At 44.6% G+C, this 19,984-nt stretch overlaps 1 long non-coding RNA gene across 3 annotated transcripts in view; it reads right to left on the bottom strand.

Annotated features, from left to right (window-relative positions):
- Positions 1–10,619: 10,619 nt before the first annotated feature.
- LOC116534714 overlaps positions 10,620–19,984 on the bottom strand; it is a 26,089-nt gene continuing 16,724 nt past the window's right edge. The window contains exons 2-3 of one of the 3 annotated variants that reach the window (XR_004261845.1): positions 18,926–18,996; positions 10,620–10,654 (exon numbers count right to left, since the gene is read on the bottom strand). This is a non-coding gene — a long non-coding RNA (uncharacterized LOC116534714). Of the gene's footprint in view, positions 10,655–13,379; positions 13,408–18,925; positions 18,997–19,984 lie in introns of those variants that run through there. The other 2 variants (XR_004261844.1, XR_004261843.1) reach the window with 2 other exon arrangements.

The following is a 19,984-nucleotide window of genomic DNA, read 5'->3' as shown; positions in this document are numbered from 1 at the left end:
CCACTTCAACTTCCCAAAGTGCTGAGAAGTTGAGGTACCACCACACTTGGCCCTTTTCTCATTTTTAAGTTGAGTTGTCTTTTATTGTTGAGTTTTAAGAGTTTGTGTTTGTTTGCTTTTGAGAGGGAGTCTCACTCTGTCACACAGGATGGAGTGCAGTGGTGCCATCTGGGCTCACTGCAACCTCCAACTCCAGGGTTCAAGCGATTCTCCTGCCTCAGTTTTGTGTGAGTCATCACGCCCGGCTAATTTTTGTGTTTTTGGTAGAGATGGAGTTTTGACATGTTGGCCAGGCTGGTCTCAAACTCCTTACCTCAAGTAATCCGCCCCCTTGGCCTCCCAAAGTGCTGGAATTACAGGCATGATCCACCGCACCCAGCTGAGTTTTAAGAGTTCTTCATATAGTCTAGATAACAGCCCCTTATCAAGAGGCACAGAGGACCATGACAGAAGGCCTACAGAGATAAGTTTGTGCCCTGTAGATAATGCACTTAAAACATTTTGGAGAAATGGAAAAATATGGCTTGATACTTTTCATTGCAACAGAATTCTTTTTAAAAAACAAAAGAACCTTAGATATCCTCACCAAATTTCAGGATGAAGAAAATAGATATTGGATATTCTTGATCTACTCTTACCTAAGGGTGTATTAGTCAGTGCTGTTTTAGTTGCAAAAGCTAAAAACTCAAATTAGTCATTGAAGAAAGGAAGTTATTGGCCGAGCAGCAGAGAAGTTAAATCCTGAGGTGAATTCAGGGTTCTCGAGATGTCTGAGACTCCTTGCTCCCCCTCTTCCAGCTCCGCTCCTGATTGTTGGCACTATTTTCCAACCAGGCCCCTTTCTTGCCCTCACTGTGGCAAGAGAGCAGCTTCATTTCCGGCTTTCTCAGAGCACTACATTTAACAGAAAACAAAGCAAGCCCTTTCCTTGCAGTTTACAAATGACTCAGGATTCACTCTGATTTGACCAAGAGTCAGAACACTAATTGGCTCAGCCTTAAGTCACTTGTCTACCCCTAATACTGGGAATAGAATGCATGGATGAGAGCAAGGTGGGTGGTTTCATGAAAACGAAATTCAAGCACTTTTCCTAAAAGAAGGAGGAATGGATGCTGAAACAACATGTCTCCCACAAAGGGAGCAGACACTGGGCTTGTAAATCTGCCCTATACCTTCCCCACAGAAATGGTGCCCCTGATGGAGTCTTGTCTTCATCCTCCAGTAAACAGGCATCATGTGGCATCACCATTGTTTTCTCCTCTGTCTCCAGAGTCTTCTCTTAGTTCTCAGTAAGGGAAGGAGGCCGGGCATGGTGGCTCACACCTGCAATACTAGCACTTTGGAAGGCCGAAGTGGAAGGACTGCTTGAAGCCAGGAGTTTGAGACTAGCCTGGGCAACAAAGTAAGACCCCCAGCTCTACAAAAAAAAAACAAGTTAGCTGGGCATGGTCATGTGCACCTGTGGTCTCAGCTACTTGGGAGGCAGAGGCAGGAAGACTGCTTGAGCCTAGTAGTTTAAGGCTACAGCAGCTATGAGTGCACCGCTGCACTCCAGCCTTGGAGACAGAGTAAGATCCCATTTATAAAAATTTTTTTTAATTAAAAACGATTTTTTTTAAATTAAAAAAAATTTTTTTTTAATGCAGGGGGGTGGAAAGGAAATATGGAGGTAACTACTGAAAAAATGAAAGGTCATCCTAGAGATATACCACAAAATGCAGTGGGGACTCAAAGAAGGGCAAGATTGAAGGGGACAGGAAACATGGGGTCTGTTTGAGGCCTCTGAGAAATAAAACAAAGGAGTGGCAACAGGAACCCAAATATCCTTTTCATGATGTTAGAGGGCTGGGCTGGAGGACATGGCTTTAGACCTGTGAACTAAGTGAGCTATTAATGCAAATTCCACCAGGAGGCAGGCTAACCCGCCCAGCCATGGCAGCCTCGGACCAGAGAAAGCCTCCCCCAGCCCTGCAGGAGTGCAGCCCTGTCAGCTGGAGCAGTGGAATTTTGTAGCCTGCATGCGGCTCATCACTCCCAAGGGGATGTAGGGGCCCATTGGCCTACACAGGACTAGTTTTCCCTCCCCACCTACCTATCTGAGCAGTCATCTTTTATTTTTCTTGGGGCAAAGTAACAGAGGGGTGGAGAGAAGGCAGGAGTGTTACTCCTGTGGAGCTCCCTGAACATGGAAACCAGTAAGGTTTCCAAAAGCTCATGGAGATAGTGGCATTTAAGATGGGCCTCTCTAGGTCCTGAGCAGAAGGAAATGCAGAGACTCTGGGCCAACACTCCTAGATGCAGCCTCTGGTCACCCCTACCGTGAAGGTGGCTCCATTCTTGCCTCGTGGATCTCTGTAATAGCTGCCCTCTTGCCTTGCCTCCTGGCCTGGGTCACTATGGTGCAGTAACTCTACAGCTTGGTACTTGGGTCTCGACTTGCTTGTACATGTTTGTGTATCTCTGTGACCTAATATTCTGTTCCAGCTATAGCTGGCTCTGTTCCTCTGCACCTGCCACACTGCAATGAGCAGATCTATTTCCAGGTCTGGCAGCCCCTGCTGCTGGGCTCCTTCCCATAATGGTGAACTGGGCCAGGCTGAAGAGATGATATTAACCTAAGCTGAGCCAGAAACTCAACAACTGCAGGGAAAGAAGGAAGCAGGAGAGTGTGCTTCACCTTGCTCCCTAGGCTCGAGACCCCCGACTGCCTGCTGGGAAAACAGGGGCAATTCTTGCCCACATGAAGCAGGGAGCCTCGCTCCTAGGGCGGGGCACTGGTGGAGGCTGCCTGAATGTGTCTTCTCACTGGTGACTCGGATCTGGTCCTGAGAAGAGTTGACCCGAGGTGTCTTTGGCCTTTCAATTCCACAAACAGCCCCCTCATTGATGACAAAAACAGAGGCTTTCATGAGGAGTTTTTAGGTTATGAATTAGGAAGAAATTACCTGCTGTGAAGAATAGTCTCACATATTGAGTAAGGGGACAAATATTGTAAACACTTTTTATTCTGAATAATAGATGAATAGAGCTTTGGATTGTCTATGCATTCTGAAGGGAAGAAAAGGCACTTATTTGCTGCTGTTTGGCCTGATAATCGGAGCCCAGGGGTTGCATCAGACTCAAATAGCTTACTCTCCAAGTCCTGCGGGGAAAGGCACCAAGGCATAGACAGACATGAGAGCTAACAACAAGCAAGTTTGAGCTGGCCCACTTAGCCCGCTGCACAATGCCTGCCCTCCGCTGTAAAGAGAAATGATTTCCACCATGCCACTGCTAAGACGATAAACAGGTGCTTCTGAACTCACTGCCAGACCCCAAACCAGGAGACATGATCTCTAGCCTGGGATCTGAAACCTGTAGGCGATGACAAGGACACACAGGGGGCAAGGGCGTCAGGGTGTCAGCTAAGGGACACCAACAAGGGATGGCTGGAGAGGGAGCGTAGAGAGCTCCAGCACCATGCTGGAGAGAGTCCATGCTCTAACTCCCAACACTGGTTATCTGCACAGAGATACTCTATTGAGCTCCATGATAGAATCTGTTTCAGGACTGGCTCCATAGAGGTTGACTTTGAGATGGAGATTCGCATGCAAGGAGTGTACTGGGGTTGCTCTCAGGTTCAGCACCTACAGGAGAAGGGAAGGTAGCAGCCTTGCTCAGTGAGAGAAGCTGGGCTGCAAAGCAGTCTCGACACACCCCTCAGCTGAACCCATGGAGGGTTCCGAAGCATTAGAAAAGTCTCATGGCTGTCCCACCTTCAGATATCCCCATTCCCCATTGGGCTGAGGGGCCAGGCCCTTGTGCCCCAGCTTCAGCCAGTCACTGGGTGCATACTGTCCCCAGAGGGGTGGTAGGACATTGGGTGGGGAAGCTCTCTTCACTTGGGGGAAATACCTGAAGAGGGCTGTGAGCCAGCAATCCTCCCAGCAGCTGGGGCAGAGCCTCTGTCTTGGATTGTGTATCAGGCAGAACCTCAATCTGGATTGTGTATCAGGGTGTCCACAGCCCCTTGTGCCACTCAGATCCACTCCTCTGGATAAGTTCTGGGAGTACCTCTTCTTTCTCTGGAACAAACTAACGGTTTATCAGATGACCACAGCCCCCACCACTGCAGCTGTTCTTGAGGTCTCACTGATACTCCCCCTCTCCCTCTTCTATCCATTTTATCTTTTATTTATTTATTTAGAGAGAGAGTCTTGTTCTGTTGTCCAGGATGGAGTGCAGTGGTGTGGTCAGAGCTCACTGCAGCCTCCACTTCCCAAGCTCAAGTGATCCTCTCGTCTCAGCCACCTGAGCAGCTGCAACTACAGGTGTGTGCCACCACACCCAACTAATTTAAAAAAATTGTTTTAAGAGATGAGGTCTCACTATGTTACTCGGTCTCATCTTGAACGTCTGAGCTTGAGTGATCCTCCTGCCTCAGGCTCCCAAAGTGGTAGGATTTTACAGGCATGAGGCACTGCACCTGGCCTTCTATCCATTTTATTTTATTTTACTTTTTTTTTTTTTTTTTTTTTTTTTTGAGATCGAGCCTCACTCTGCCGCCCAGGCTGGAATGCAATGGCACGATCTCGGCTCACTGAAACCTCTACCTCCCAGGTTCAAGCTATTCTCCTGCCTCAGCCTCCTGAGTAGCTGGGATTACAGCCACATGCCACTATCCCCAGCTAATTTTTGTAATTTTTTTTTTAGTAGAGACAGGGTTTTACCATGTTAGGCTGGTCTCAAACTCCTGACCTCAAGTGATCCTCTTGCCTCAGTCTCCCAAAGTCCTGAGATTACAGACATGAGCCACTGTGCCTGGCCTGGCTTCTATCCATTTTAGATTCTCCTCCCTGCAGGAAGCACCTCAGCCGAGCCCCTGGCCACCATACCCTTTTCAGGTCATGGCTGCTGTACTTGTGCAATGACTATCAACAAGGGGCAAGAAGGTACAAAGACATAGGCTTTCTGGCTCCCACTGTGCAACTGCAGCCCCATCTCTTCCTGGTGGGCAGGGTCCATTACTCCTTCCAGGATGGTGGCTCCAGTTTCCTGCCTACTGGTTCCTTGGTATACTTTTGCTGTATCCCTTGATGGAAACATTTCCTTATTGGGAACCAGAACCTAAAACCTCAAAGCTTAGAGTTGTGGTAACAGAATACTCCAATGGGATTAATGTAAAGTGGAGCCACTCCTACCTCTACCCCTTGGTTCCTGGACCTATATATTCCTTCCAGTGGGACATAGCACCATATTGGTTGTTGGTAAGAGTGTACATTGTTCCCTGGAAGGTGGTACCCCCTCTGTACTTGGTATCGTCTCTGAGCTGGCATCTCAGCTATGCCTTCAACAGCTCATTTCTTCTCTTCGTTCAAGCCAGTATCTTCTGGGTGGTGCAGAATGTGACAGGACCAGTGATCCCATGGTCACATGCCACTGTCATGCCTCCTTTGCTATGCAATAAATGGACCATTGAGTCTGATGCGATGTTATGTGGGATCCTATGTCAGGGGTAAAACACTCAGCCCTCAGATAGTGGTGTTGGCAGATAAAATGTGTCCATTCTAGTCAAAATAAATTTCTGCCATTTCTAGGATGGAAGGGATCCACTGTAGTCAACTTATTATCAAGTGGCTACTTACTCACTTTTGAGAACTACTGCCATTTCCGGGGATCAGCACTGATGCGTTGCTGGCAGGCTGGACATTCAGCAGTGGTGGTAGCTACATCAGGCCTTGTGAGTGACAGCCCATGCTGTTTGGTCCACGTGTTTGTCCCCATCCCTGCCATAAGAGCTGCTCCTTCACATGTCCATTGTGTCAGTTCTGGGGTGGCTGATGGCATCTGGCTGACATCAAATTGGTTAAATCATTCTGTCCAGCTGGTTGTTTGGTATTTCTCTCATGGTAGATGCTCTCTGGTGGTCCTCTTGACACTTCCTAGCTACTCAAATAGTCCATCCAGATGCCTTTGTCCCAGACATCCTTGTCCTTGATCTTCTAATCTTTCTCCTTCCAGGTCCCTGATCAACCCATGAAGGCAATTGTTAGTAGCCAACAATCTATATAGTGTACCCCTGGGCTACATGTCTTTCCACACAAAGTGGATGAACAGATGCTCCACCAAGAGGATTGATCCACTGTGGGGATTTCCCTTGCCACTGCTTTTCAAGATCAGCCTATAGTGTGCTATACTGTAGTCACAGTTCATTTTTGGCTTGCACCCACATATCAGTCTGACCCATCTGTGAATCAAGAAAAAGCAAAGGCTTTCCTCTTTTGTCAGCTGATCATAAAGGGACTTTGTCCCCAATGCAGCCACAGGCGTGAGCTGAGGGAGAAGCACTGGTGCCACACTAGCAGGTGACATGTGTGTCTAGGCCACCTGTGTAGCTCTGTTCATGTCCAGTTCTGGACATACAACCTCCATCTTACTGTGGATTATTGCTAGGCTCACTTAACTTTTTGTCTTGGTGAGTTTGATAGGCAGAACCTAACTAATAACGAATAGTTCTAGACACGTGGTCACATGTGCCCCTGGGTGAACTGTTCCATCTCTGCCAGGGTCTAGTAGCCCTCCAGGAGTTATTTTTCTTTTATTTATTTATTTATTTTTGAATTTTATTTTATTTATTTTTATTTATTTATTTTTTTAGAGACGGGGTTTCACCATATCGGTCAGACTGGTCTCGAACTCCTGACCTCCGGTGATCCACCTGCCTTGGCCTCCCAAGGTGCTGGGATTACAGGCGTGAGCCACCATGCCCGGCCCAGGAGCTAATTTTCAAAAGATGCCTACTTCTCTGCTGCACATAGTATGTTCTTGCTCCAGAACCCTGAAGACTTTATGATTTTCCTACTAGGGCTTGCTAGAAATGCCACTTTGGATACCTGTAATATAATGGGATGACCAGAGGCTTAGCAGAGGTGCTTTCTGAGGTTGAGGGGAATCTAAAATGGACAGTAGAGGAAGGGAAATAATAAGGATCAATTGAAGCATCAAGACTGTAGGGTCTGCCACTTGTAGCAACTGGGCCTGCTGCAGAGCTCTCTCCTATTCTGGGCCACAGTCAAAGATGGCAGCCTCTTGTGCTGCCTGGCATTAGTATAAGCTGTATTCCCATGTGGAATATGCTGCCTCCAAAACACAAATAGACTTACTAGAAGATAAGCTTCCCTTTTCCTTGTGGTAGGTATGAGTTGCAGTAATTTGTTCCTTGCTTTAGAGAATGTTTCAGCATGCCTAGGCCACTGGACTCCTAAGAAGTTCATTGAGGAGGCAAGCTCTTGTGTATCATAGGACTTTTTTCTCATTTTCCAGAGTGTATGTGTCTCACCCAAAGTACTTGACACTTCTTGCTCATCTGGCCTCATTAGCATGATGCATATGATATCATCAACATAGGAACTAATATATGAAGCTCTAAGAGCTATTCAGACAATTGTCATGTCTTATTTATTTATTTATTTTGAGATGGAGTCTCACTCTATTTCCCAGGCTGGAGTGAAATGGTGCGATCTCGGCTCACCACAACCTCTGCCTCCCAGGTTCAAGCAATTCTCCTGCCTCCTGAGTAGCTGGGATTACAGCCATGTGCCACCATGCCTGGCTAATTTTGTATTTTCAGTAGAGATGGGGTTTCTCCATGTTGGTCAGACTGGTCTCGAACTCCCAACCTCAGGTGATCCACCTGTCTTGGCCTCCCAAAGTGATAGGATTAGAGGCATGAGCCACCGTGCCCAGCCTAATATGTACTTTTATCCATTCCAAGTGAATCTACTGTTTCTTTTTTCTTTTCTTTTTTTTTTTTGAGACGGAGTTTCACTCATGTTACCCAGGCTGGAGTGCAATGGCGCGATCTCGGCTCACCGCAACCTCCGCCTCCTGGGTTCAGGCAATTCTCCTGCCTCAGCCTCCTGAGTAGCTGGGATTACAGGCATGCGCCACCATGCCCAGCTAATATTTTGTATTTTTAGTAGAGACGGGGTTTCACCATGTTGACCAGGATGGTCTCGATCTCTTGACCTCGTGATCCACCCGCCTCGGCCTCCCAAAGTGCTGGGATTACAGGCTTGAGCCACCGCGCCCAGCCGAATCTACTGTTTCTGATCTTCCTTTCGGTGGGGATGGGAAATCGTGCATTTGCCAGTTAGTGGTCTGTTACCTTACACTGTGTACACTATGTAAATCCACTCTAGCATGGACACATCTGTCACAGCAGCTGCAACTGGGGCTATTGATTTGTTTGTTGTAGTCTACTTTCACACTTCAGGATATACTGAATTCGTAGGGTCCAGATGGGTGAATTAAGTGGAGATTTGAGGGGGGCCACTACTGCTGTATCCTTTGTTAAGGTGGCATTAATCTCTGCCATTCCCCGGGATGCAATATTTTTATTTATTTATTTTTGAGATGGAGTCTCACTCTGTCTCCCAGGCTAGAGTACAGGGGTGCAATCTTGGCTCACTGCAACCTCCACCTACTGGGTTCAAGTGACTCTCATGCCTCAGCCTCCCACAGATGTGTGCCACCACAGCCGGCTAATTTTTTTCTATTTTTGAGTTTCACCATGTTGGCTAGGTTGGTCTTGAAATCCTGGCCTCAAGTAATCCATCTGTCCTAGCTTCCCAAAGTGCTGGGATTACAGGCGTGAGCCAGTGCACCTGGTCTGCTTTTACTTTCTTATGTTAGCTGGTTGTATTATCTACTGTGGAATAACAAATCACCCCAGGGAGCATACTCATCTGGTGGGCTTTCATCTTAAAAGGAACAAAGGCAGTGTGTGTCCAGGTATAGGTTGGTAGATTTGGTGATGGGAAAATGAAGTGGTTCTGGTCTAATTGTTTCGTTCTTCTTTTTTCTTTCTTTTTTTTTTTGAGACAGTCTCAATCTGTTGGCCAGTGCAGTGGGGAGATCATGGCTCACTAACTCACTACTGCCTCAATCTCCTGGGATCAAGTGATCCTCCCACCTCAGACTCCCAAATAGCGGGGATCATAGGAGTGCTCCACCATGCCTGGCTAATTTTTAAATTATTTTTGGTAGAGACAGGGTTTTGCCATGTTGCCTAGGCTGGTCTCAAACTCCTGGGCTCAAGTGATCCTCCTGCCTTGGCCTCCCAAAGTGCTGGGATTACAGGCGTTAAGTCACTGCACCTGACCTGATTTGTTTCCATTTTCTCATTAAACAAGGCAGATCATCAGCTGAGATGTGAATCTCAGTAATACTGTTTCATGAGACCTGTCTCCTTGGCCATAACTGCCACAACTGGACCAGGGATGGGCTCCTAATCCAAGTGAAGGCATTAGATTTCTTTCTTTTGGGAGCTTGAAGTGAGGATTCAAAGATATCAGGGTCAATTAGTGCTCAAACTGGAAGGATGTGTACATTTAGAAACTGTGGGTCAGACATTTTTATTTATATAAATGGAAAAGCTGAGATTAGGTAGGGGTTGGGTGAAAGAAGAGTCAAGCAGAAAGGAAGTAGAAAAGTAGAAAGAAAATAAGCAGGAGTTCACATAGACTTGGAGTTGCAAAAGAGTGATTACTTAGGTTCCTGTCCTAAGGTTCAAGTCTTCTGAGAGATGCCCAGATAGGACTAAATGTGCAAGAGATGTGCTGGGAAAACACTTGTGAAGGGAATGGGAGGGAGCTGGAAGAGCCTGGGAGAGGTGCAATACAGGTGTAACTCCTTCGAGGAGACGGGAAGGGAGGAAGGATGGGTTAAGGTGTTAGAACACAGTGTAGTTCTTTCTCTTTTTTACAGAGACAGTCTCCCTATGTTGTCCAGGCTGGCCTCAAACTCCTTAGCTCAAGAATTCTCCCGCCTCAGCTTCTTGAGTAGCTGTGACTACACATGATCACAGTGCCCAGCTTAAAAGGTAGCATAGTTCTAAGAAAGCTTTGGCAGAGCTGATGTGGCCTGCTTGAGCCAAAGCCACCTTTCAGAGGAGTCCCCCATCTCCCAGAAATGGGCCTGCCTTAGTACGGCAGGGCTGAACTCAGTCACCGGGTGGGAGCAGCTCACAGGAAGGGTGATCTCAGTGCAAATGCAGCAACAGGTTTCAAAGCCCAGCAGCAGGGGGCCTTGCTCTGCTCCCAGCATCTCGGCAGTCAGAGATGTGAGAGGCACACTCTCATGACCACAGTTCCCAATGCTTTTTCAGTTCATTTTCCACCACCTCATGACATGTAAGTGCCTTTCCTGCCCGTGAATTTTGAGCTTCTTGAGACACTCCTGGATCTTTCAAATTCGATTCCCTGTTTATGTTTAAACTACTTTGAGTGGATTCCAAGTACTTACAACAAAAAACAACAAAAAACATAGATTGAAAGAGTAACAAGGGGACTATAATCTCAGTTTTCTATATAAGAGGAGATGGAAGGAGGTAATAATAATTCTAGCATTTATTCCTTACACCCTGTAGAGGGTTCTATAATTTTCAGTGTATTTTAACACAATCTCATTTGAGCTTTACAACAACCCCTGAACAGAAGTAAGGCTGGCATCATTATCTGTATTTCACAGATAAGGAAGCTAAGTTTCAGAGACACTATAAATGACACTGAATTGGAAAAGAAAATGAAAAATAGAGGCTGAAAGAAATAAACTGAGGCTGCAGTTGAGCTGTGATTGTACCACTGCACTCCAGCCTGGGCAACAGACTGAGACTCTGTCTCAAACAAAAGAGGCCAGGAGTGGTGGCTCATGCTTGTAATCCCAGCACTCTGGGAGGCCAAAGTGGGCAGATCACTTGAGGTCAGGAGTTTGAGACCAGCCTCGCCAACATGGTAGAACACTATCTCTCCTAAAAATACAAAAATTAGCCAGGCGTGGTGGCATGTGCCTGTAATCCCAGCTACTTGGGAGGCTGAGGCAGGAAAATCGCTTGAACTTAGGAGGCAGAGGCTGCAGTTAGTCGAGATTGTGCTATTGCACTCCAGTCTGGGTGACAGAACAAGACTCCATCTCAAAAAAAAAAAAAAAAAAAAAAAAGAAGGAAGATAAACCATATAAATATTAGCTTCTACCTATAAAAGCAGTAAGTCAAAAGCAGCACTGCATTCCTGGAGAGATTGCAGAGATTAGTGCCACCACTAATCAATTATTTGAAAGACACAGAGCTGGTGATTTGCATTCAACTTAGCTCTCTAGCTTGTGCAGATCCAAAATGGATCCTAGATAATGATGTGGATTATCATAAAGTCAATTAGGTTGTGACTCCATTTGCAGCTGCTATTCTAGGTGAGCCTTCCTTCATGAAGCAAATCAGTGCATCCCTTGGAACAAAGTATGCAGCTATTGATCTGAAGAATGCTTTTTTCCTCAGTAATTTTTAGTAAGTACCATAAAAAGCAGTTTGCTCTGAGCTGACAGGGCTAGCAATACCTATTCATTATCCAAACTCAGGACTATATCAACTCCCAGTCATCTGTCATCATCTAGTTTGCAGACACCTCTTCTCTGCTCCACAGGATATCGCACTGGTCTAGTATGTTGATAATATGCCGATTAGAAGTAGTAATTATTCTAGCCACCTTGATGAGACATATGTGTGCCAGAGGGTGGGAAATAAATCCCACAAAAATTCAGTGAAACTTCTGGGGGCCTTATGGTCTGGGGTATGTTGAACTGGGCCCTACTACCACAAAGAAAGAGGCACAATGTTCAGTGGATTTGGATTGTGAAGGCAACATATACCACATTTGAATGTTATTCTCTGATCCATTTTCTGAATAACTTAAAAGGCTATCAGTTTTGAGTGGGGCCCAGAACAAAAGGTGACATTGTCATGAAAGTCCCTGACTTACGAAGGTTCAACTTAAGTTTTTTTGCTTTACCAATGATGTGAAAGCGATGTGCATTCAGTAGAAGCTGTATTTTGAATGCTGGATTTTGATCTTTCCCTAGGTGAGTCATATGTGGTACGATGCTCTCTTGTGATGCTGGGCAGCGGCAGCGACTGCAGCTCTGCCAGCCACAGGATCACTGGGCTGGATGACCAATACTCTACAGTTGGCTGTATGGACAGATGACTTTGCCCAACTGTAGGCCAATGTAAGTGTTCTGGGCATGTTTAAAGTAGGCTGGGCTAAGTTATGATGTCCTCTAGGTTAGGTGTATTCAATGCATTTGCGACTCATGGTATTTTCTTTTCTTTTTCTGATAGGGTCTCACTCTGTCTCAACAGGCTGGACTGCAGTGGTGCAAGCATGGCTTTCTGCACCTTGTTCTCCTGGGCTCAAACCATTCTCCCACCTCAGTCCCCCACATAGCTGCAACTACAGGCATGTGTGCCTCCATGCCTGGCTCACTTAAAAAATTTTTTTTTGTAGAGACAATGTCTTGCTATGTTGCCCAGGCTGGTCTCACACTCCTGTGCTTAAGTGATCCTCTAGCTTTGGCTTCTCAAAGTGTGGGGCTTACAGGATGAGCCACTGCACCTGGAGAAATTTTTATAACTGTATGCTGCCTCAGCATTCATTTTAAATATAGGTTAGCCTTTCTCATTTAAAAAGCAGGACTTGCAGCCAGGCGTGGTGGCTCATCCAAGCACTTTGGAGGCCAAGGCGGGCGGATCACCTGAGGTCAGGAGTTCAAGACCAGCCTGACCAACATGGTAAAACCCCGTCTTAAAATAATAATAATTAAAAAAAATAAAAAAATATATACTTCCAAAACAGTTTTAATTATTAAAAAAAAAAAAAAAAGCAGGACTTGGCTGGGCACGGTGGCTCACGCCTGTAATCCCAGCTTTTGGAGGCTGAGGTGGGGGGATCACCTGAGTTTGAGACCAGCCTGGCCAACATGGAGAAACTCTGTCTCTACTAAAAAATACAAAATTAGCTGGGCATGGTAGCACATGCCTGTAATCCCAGCTACTTGGGAGGCTGAGGCGGAAGAATCGATTGAACTCGGGAGGCAGAGGTTGTGGTGAGCTGAGATCTCACCATTACACTCCAGCCTGGCAACAAGTATGAAACTCTATCTCAAAAAACAAAACAAAACAAAACAAAACAAAACAAACAAACAAACAACAAAAAAAACCAGCAGGACTCAGTCATCCTTGACAGTTTCCAGTTTTCTACCTACTCCTAGTTCCTCAATGTGATCAGTCTAGATACCTGCCTTATACAACCACCTCCTGATGACCATTTCCCTGTGGACAGCTAGATACTACCTATACGACTTGCTCCACCAATCCCTTCACCCTACATGGACTGCCCAGACATGCTGCAGTGACCACCTCCCAGTCACAGTGTGAACCCATGGTACTTATGCCTGCTTGTTCTAAACTTACCACTTAGAACTCCTTTTGGGTGCAGTGGCTCATGCCTGTAATCCCAATACTGTGAGAAGCCGAGGTGGGAGGATCACTTGAGGCCGGGAGTTTGAGACAGCCTGGGCAACATAGTGAGACCCTGTCTTTACCAAAAATAATTTAAAAATTAGCTAGGCATGGTGGCGCACTTCTGTGATCCCAGATATTTAGGAGGCTGAGGTGGGAGGATTGCTTGAGCCTGAGAGGTGGAGGGTGTAATGAGCTGTGATCACACCACTGGACTATAGACTTGTCAACAGAGTGAGACCTTGTTTCAAAAAACCAAAACCCCGCTGAGCATGGTGGCTCATGCCTGTAATCCCAGCACTCTGGGAGGCCGAGGCAGATGGATCACCTGAGGTCAGGAGTTCAAGACCAGCCTGGACAATACAGCAAAACCCCATCTCTCCTAAAAATACAAAAATTAGCTGGGTGTGGTGCCAGGCACCTGTAATCCCAGCTACTTGTGAGGCTGAGTCATGAGAATCGCTTGAACCCATGAGGCAGAGGTTGCAGTGAGTTGAGATCACACCACTGCCTTCCAGCCTAGGCCACAGGGTGAGACTCTGTCTCAAAAAAAATCCCCAAACCCAAAACCAAAAATCCCCCAAAACTCCTCTCAGGAAACCTGCTTTGGTAATGCCCTGGACCCAAAATAGACGTTAGCCCCTTGCTTTCTCTCTCACTCCCCACTACCCATCTAAGCACCCATGTCCTGACCAGTTTTCCTCTCCTCACTGGCCCTGAGAAGCGTGTGGCCCTCTTCTCTCTGGGATCTGTAAGCAATACATTGCTTTTGTTACTTCATGTGTTTTGCTGTGTTGCCTCCTCTGCAACTCACCTGAGCATCACACCTGAACCCAACTCTCCTTCCAGTGAGGTGGCTCTCTTTGTAGGAATAACCAAGAGCCACACAGGTGTCTGCCAGTATAAACAAGTTTCCTGTGAGACGGACACCTGGTCATGGGTCTGACACTTAAAAATTAGGCCATCTGCCAGATAATGAAATATCCTGTCAATGGCACACTGCAACCATCCATGGCTACCTCTCCTGGAGCCCTGGAGTCAGGACAGGGCTAGAATTTATACCCACTCTCCAGAGAGAGGATTTAAGATGAAATCAGAAGAAACACAATACTGTCCTCTGCAGAGAACTATTCTCCTTTTGAGATACAGCTTCTAGCATGTCACTTGGCCCTAGTGGACATTAAAGCCCTTGGCTATGGGCTACCAAATTACCAAGTATCCTGAGCTAAGACTAAATATTATTTCTTAATAATAAATTGGGTATTATACGACTCATCAAGCCAGAAAGTTGGGAGTACACTCCATCTACTTAATAATGGAGTCACTATTAAATGGAAATGGTATAAATGAGATTGCGTCTGAGCAGGTCCTAAATGCAGAAGCAAGTTCTCCGAGTAACTGCTCCTGCTACATTGCCTATTCTCTCTCAACCCACATCTCCTATGGCCTCATGGGGAATCCTCTATCACCAGTTGGCCAAGGCTTACATCTATAATCCCAGTACTTTGGGAGGCTGAAGCGGGAGGACTGCTTGAGCCTAGTAGTTCGAGAACAGCCTGAGTAACATGGTAAGACCCCATCTATACAAAATAATGATAATAATAATAATAATAATAACATCTGGGTATGGCGGCATGCACCTGTGATCCCAGCTACTTGGAAGGCTGAAGTGGGAGGATCACTGGGGCCTGGAAGGTTGAGGCTAAAGTGAGTGGTGATCATGCCACTGCACTCCAGCCTGGGTGACAGTGAGACCCTGCCTCAGAAAAAAAGAAAAAAAAAATTCAAGTCTGGTTCCTTGTTACAGATGTTTCTGCATCACATATTTCTATAACCCCACTCAAGGTGGTCCTGAGAATAGTAGTCAAAGGAAATCTTCCGAGCGGGCAAAACTTTGAGTGGTGCATCTGGTTGCTCATTTTACCTAGAAGGAGAGATGGTCAGAGTTATAGATCTACATTAGAGGAACATGACTGGAAAAGGGTAAAAGTTTGAATGTTTTGTCATTAAAACTGGGAACAAGTAAAGGGTGTCTGTTCTCACAACTTCTATCCAACATCATATCAAAGGTTCTAGTCAGTGAAATAAAGCAAGAAAAAGAAACAAGCACAGTGCCATGGCTTGAATGTACTCTCCAAAACTCATGCTGAAACTTGATCACCAGTGTGGCAGTGTTGAGAGGCAGGGCCTTTGGGGGTGACTGGATCAAGAGAGTTCTACCCCTATGAATAGATTAATTCATAGATCAATATATTAAAGGGTTAATGAATTAATGGGTTATCATCAGAGTGAAACTTGTGGCTTTATAAGAGACAGACCTGGGCATAGCACATTAGCATGTTCAGCCCCCTCGTCATGGGACACTCTGCGGTCACCTCAGGACTCGGTAGAGTCTCCATCACCAAGAAGGCTCTCATCAGATGTGCCCCCTTGTCCTTGGACTTCTGAGCCTCCATAACTATAAGAAACAAATCCTTTTTTTTTTCTTTAAAAATGTGTATAAATGTAAGGAGTACAAGTGTAGTGTGTCACATGAGTATACTGCACAGTGGTGAAGTCTAAGCTTTTAGTGTTACCATCACCTTCTTTTTCTTTTTTTTTTTAATAAATCACCCAACTTCAGGTATTCTGTTATAGCAACAGAAAATGGACTCATATATACAGATTGGAAAGGAAGAAGCAAAATTGTCTTTATTTCCAGAAAACATGATTGTGTATATAAAAAACTCTAAGGAGTTTATCAAAATAAGCTATTAGAACTAATAGAAAGATTGTGGGATGGCTGGGCGAGGTGGTTCATGCCTGTAATCCCAGCACTTTGGGAGGCCAAGGTGGGTGGATCATTTGAGGTCATGAGATGGAGACGAACCTGGCCAACATGGTGAAACCCTGTCTCTACTAAAAATACAAAAATTAGCCGGACACGGTGGTATATAATCCCAGATACTCAGGAGGCTGAGGCAGAAGAATCACTTGAGCCTGGGAAGCAGAGGTTGAGGTGAACTGAGCTCACGCCACTGCATTCCAATCTGGGCAAGAGTAAGACCCTGTCTCAAAAGAAAAAAAAAAAAAGAAAGATTGTGGGATACAAAGTCAACATAAAAACTATTGTATTTCTATATACTAGCATTGAAGAATTGGAAATTGAAAAATTTAAAATACCACTTGCAACAGCACAAAAATCAGAAAAACACTTAAGGAAAAATTAAACAAAATACACGTAAGACCTGTACACTAAAGTTAAAAAACATGGCTGAGTAAAGTTAAATGGAGGAGTAAATAAATAAATAAATAAGAGATATGCTATGTTCATGAGTTGGGAAAATTCCATATTGCTAAGACATCAATTCTCCCCAAATTAATCTAAAGATTCAATGCAGTCCCAATCAAAATCCAATTAGGCATTTTTTGGGGGTAGAAATGACAAGGTGATTCTAAAATTTCTATGGGAAAGCAAGGGACTCAGAACAGCCAAAAAATGTTGCAAAAAACAACCAAGTTGGAGGACGTATATTTAACTGATTTCAGTACTTACTTTATAGCTACACTAATCAAGATAATGTGAAATTGGCATAAGGGCAGACCTAGATCAATGAAACAAGAGTCTAGAAGTAGGCACACACATATGTGGTGAACTGGGTTTCAACAAAGCCCTTTATAATGGGGGAAAAGGATAATCTTTTTAACAAATTATGTTACAGCAACTTGATATCTATATGGGGAAAAAATGAACCCCAATCCTTACCTAATATCATATATAAAAGTTAGCTCAATATGTATCCCTGAGGCCAGGCACGGTGGCTCATGCCTATAATCCCAGCACTTTGGGATGCTGAGGTAGGCAGATCACAAGGTCAGAAGATTGAGACTATCCTGGCTAACATGGTGAAAACCCGTCTCTACTAAAAACACACAAAAAATTAGCCAGGTGTGGTGGCAACTGCCTTTAGTCCCAGGTGCTCGGGAGGCTGAAGTAGGAGAAATGCTTGAACCTGGAAGGCAGAGGTTATGGTGAGCCAAGACTGTGCCCCTGCACTCCAGCCTGGGTGATAGAGCAAGACTCCATCTCAAAAAAAAAAAAAAAAAAAGTATTATTGATATAAGTATAAAAAGAACCCATAAAATTTCTAAAGGAAAACAAAGACCTTGTGAAGTTTGAATAAGCAAAGATTTCTTAAATAGAACACAAATCATAAAAATTTTTTGGGGGCTGGGCATGGTGGCTCATACCTGTAATCCCAGCACTTTGAGAGGCCGAGGCAGGTGGATCATGAGGTCAAGAGATCAAGACCATACTGGCCAACATGGTGAAACCCTGTCTCTACTAAAAATACAAAAATTAGCTAGGCATGGTAGCACGTACCTGTAGTTCTAGCTACTTGGGAGGCTCAGGAAGGAGAATCGCTTGAACCAGGGAGGAGGAGGTTGCAGTGAGCTGAGACTGCACCACTGCACTCCAGCCTGGGTGACAGAGCAAGACTCCATCTCAAAAAATTAAAAAAAAAATTTTGTTTTGATTCACTTGACATAATCAAAATAAAATACTTGTATTCTTCAGACAAAATTAAGAGAATGAAAAGGCAAGCCCAGAATTGGAGAAAATATTTTCAAAACCTATCTGAACAAAGGGCTTATATCCAGAATATATAAACAACTTAAATAACAAAAGATAATTTTTTATATTTAAAAATGGGCAAAATATTTCAAAAGATAAGTCATAAAAGAAGATACAAATGGTCAATAAACATATAAAAAAATGCTTAAGAAGACTACTTAACAAGGAAGTACAAATTAAAACCACAATGAGGCTGGATGTGGTAGTTCACACCAGTAATCCCAACACTTTGGGAAGCTGAGGTGGGTGGATTGCCTGAGGTCAGGAGTTTGAGACCAGACTGGCCAACATGGTAAAACCCTGTCTCTACCAAAAATATAAAAATTAGCTGGGTGTCGTGGCACATGCCTATAATCCCAGCTACTTGGGAGGCTGAGGTGGGAGAATTCCTTGAACCTGGGAGGCAGAAGTTGCAGTGAGCTGAGGTTGCACCATTGCAGTCCAGCTTGGGCAACAGAGCAAGACTGTCTCAAAAACAAACAAACAAACAAACAAAAAAACCTAAAACCAAAACCAAAACCCATTATGAAATATTACTTTAAGACCGGGTACGGAGGCTCATACCCATAATGGCAGCACTTTGAGAGGTTGAGGCGGGTGGATCACTTGAGGTCAGGAGTCCAAGACCAGCCTGGCCAACATGGTGAAGCCTCGTCTCTACTAAAAATACTAAAAATTGGTAGGGAGTGGTGGTGGGTGCCTGTAATCCCAGCTACTTGGGAGGCTGAGCAGGAGAATCGCATGAACCCAGGAGGTGGAGGCTGCAGTAAGCCGAGATCGGCCATTGCACTCCAGCCAGGGCAACAAGAGAGAAACTCTGTCTCATAAATAAATAAATAAAAATAAAAATGAAAATATTGACAATATGGAGTAATGGCAAGGATGCAGAATGAGCAGAACTCTCATACACTACTGGTGGGAATACAAAATGGTACAACTACTTTGGAAGCAGGTTAGCAATTTCTTAAAAGATGAAATACCATACAACCTGGCAATTCCTTTTCTGGGTATCTACCTGGAGAAGTCATGCAAATATTCAGAGCAGCTCAACCTGGAAACAATCCAAATGTCCATCAAATGGATAAACAAATGTCAGTATATTCATACAATGGGATACTAAGCAACAAACTACTGATACAACAAAATAGATGAATCTCAAAAGTTTTACACTAATGGAAAGAAGCCAGATACAACATACTATATGATTTCATTCATATGAAATCCTGGAAAAGGCAAAACTATAGTGATAGAAAGCAGATTATGGCTGTCAAAGGCCAGGGATTGGGGAAAGGGACTGGCTGTTAAGGGACACAGGGAACTTTTCCGAGAAGGGGCACAGGGAACTTTTCTGAATGATGGCAACATAATGTTTAATTGCATAATTGTGGTAGTGAATCTACGTACCTCCTTGACTGCCTGGAGAGTTTCCATTTTGCAGCATAGGAAGAGAGAACCCAAGTAAAGCCCAACTGACTCCCTGAGTTGAGGACAAGGAGTTGGAAAGTCATAGAGAAGTTGGAGAAGCTGTTGCCTCTGTAGGTCTGGGGCCCTTGCTGGTCATTAGGCCCGTAATACAGGAAGAAGTCCCGAAAGTAAAGCAGAGAAGAGTCAGTACAAGCTGGAATGCACCAGTTGCCTCTGCCTTTATCTATCACTCCATCTGACTGCAGTTTCAAAAAGTATAATGGCCCTGTTTCACTTCTGCTTCCCAAACAAATTTCTCTTTAGCCAACTCTACATATGGAAGATAATTCTGGGAAATACCTAGCTTGACTAAGTTGACAATAGAACAATATGGCATCCACACACAAAATTTAAAGAACCATCCTTCATTACCAACTATTTAATTATGTAAGTTTCTTAGTGTTATCTCAATAAAAAAGAAAAATAAGAGATTTGATGATCAACACTGTATTTTCTAGCCTAATATTCAACTAATAATACTAATTGAAAAGAATGAATGATCAGTTCTACCTGTCTCATTATGAGATGTATCCAACACATTTTTATGATTTCTTTTTTTTTTTTTTTTTTTTTTT

This window comes from Sapajus apella, unplaced genomic scaffold (genome assembly GCF_009761245.1).
Source record: "Sapajus apella isolate SASKATOON/1434 unplaced genomic scaffold, GSC_monkey_1.0 scaffold89, whole genome shotgun sequence".
NCBI lineage: Eukaryota > Metazoa > Chordata > Mammalia > Primates > Cebidae > Sapajus > Sapajus apella.
Note: the sequence above shows the minus strand (reverse complement) of the source record. Positions and strands in the feature narration are given on the sequence as shown.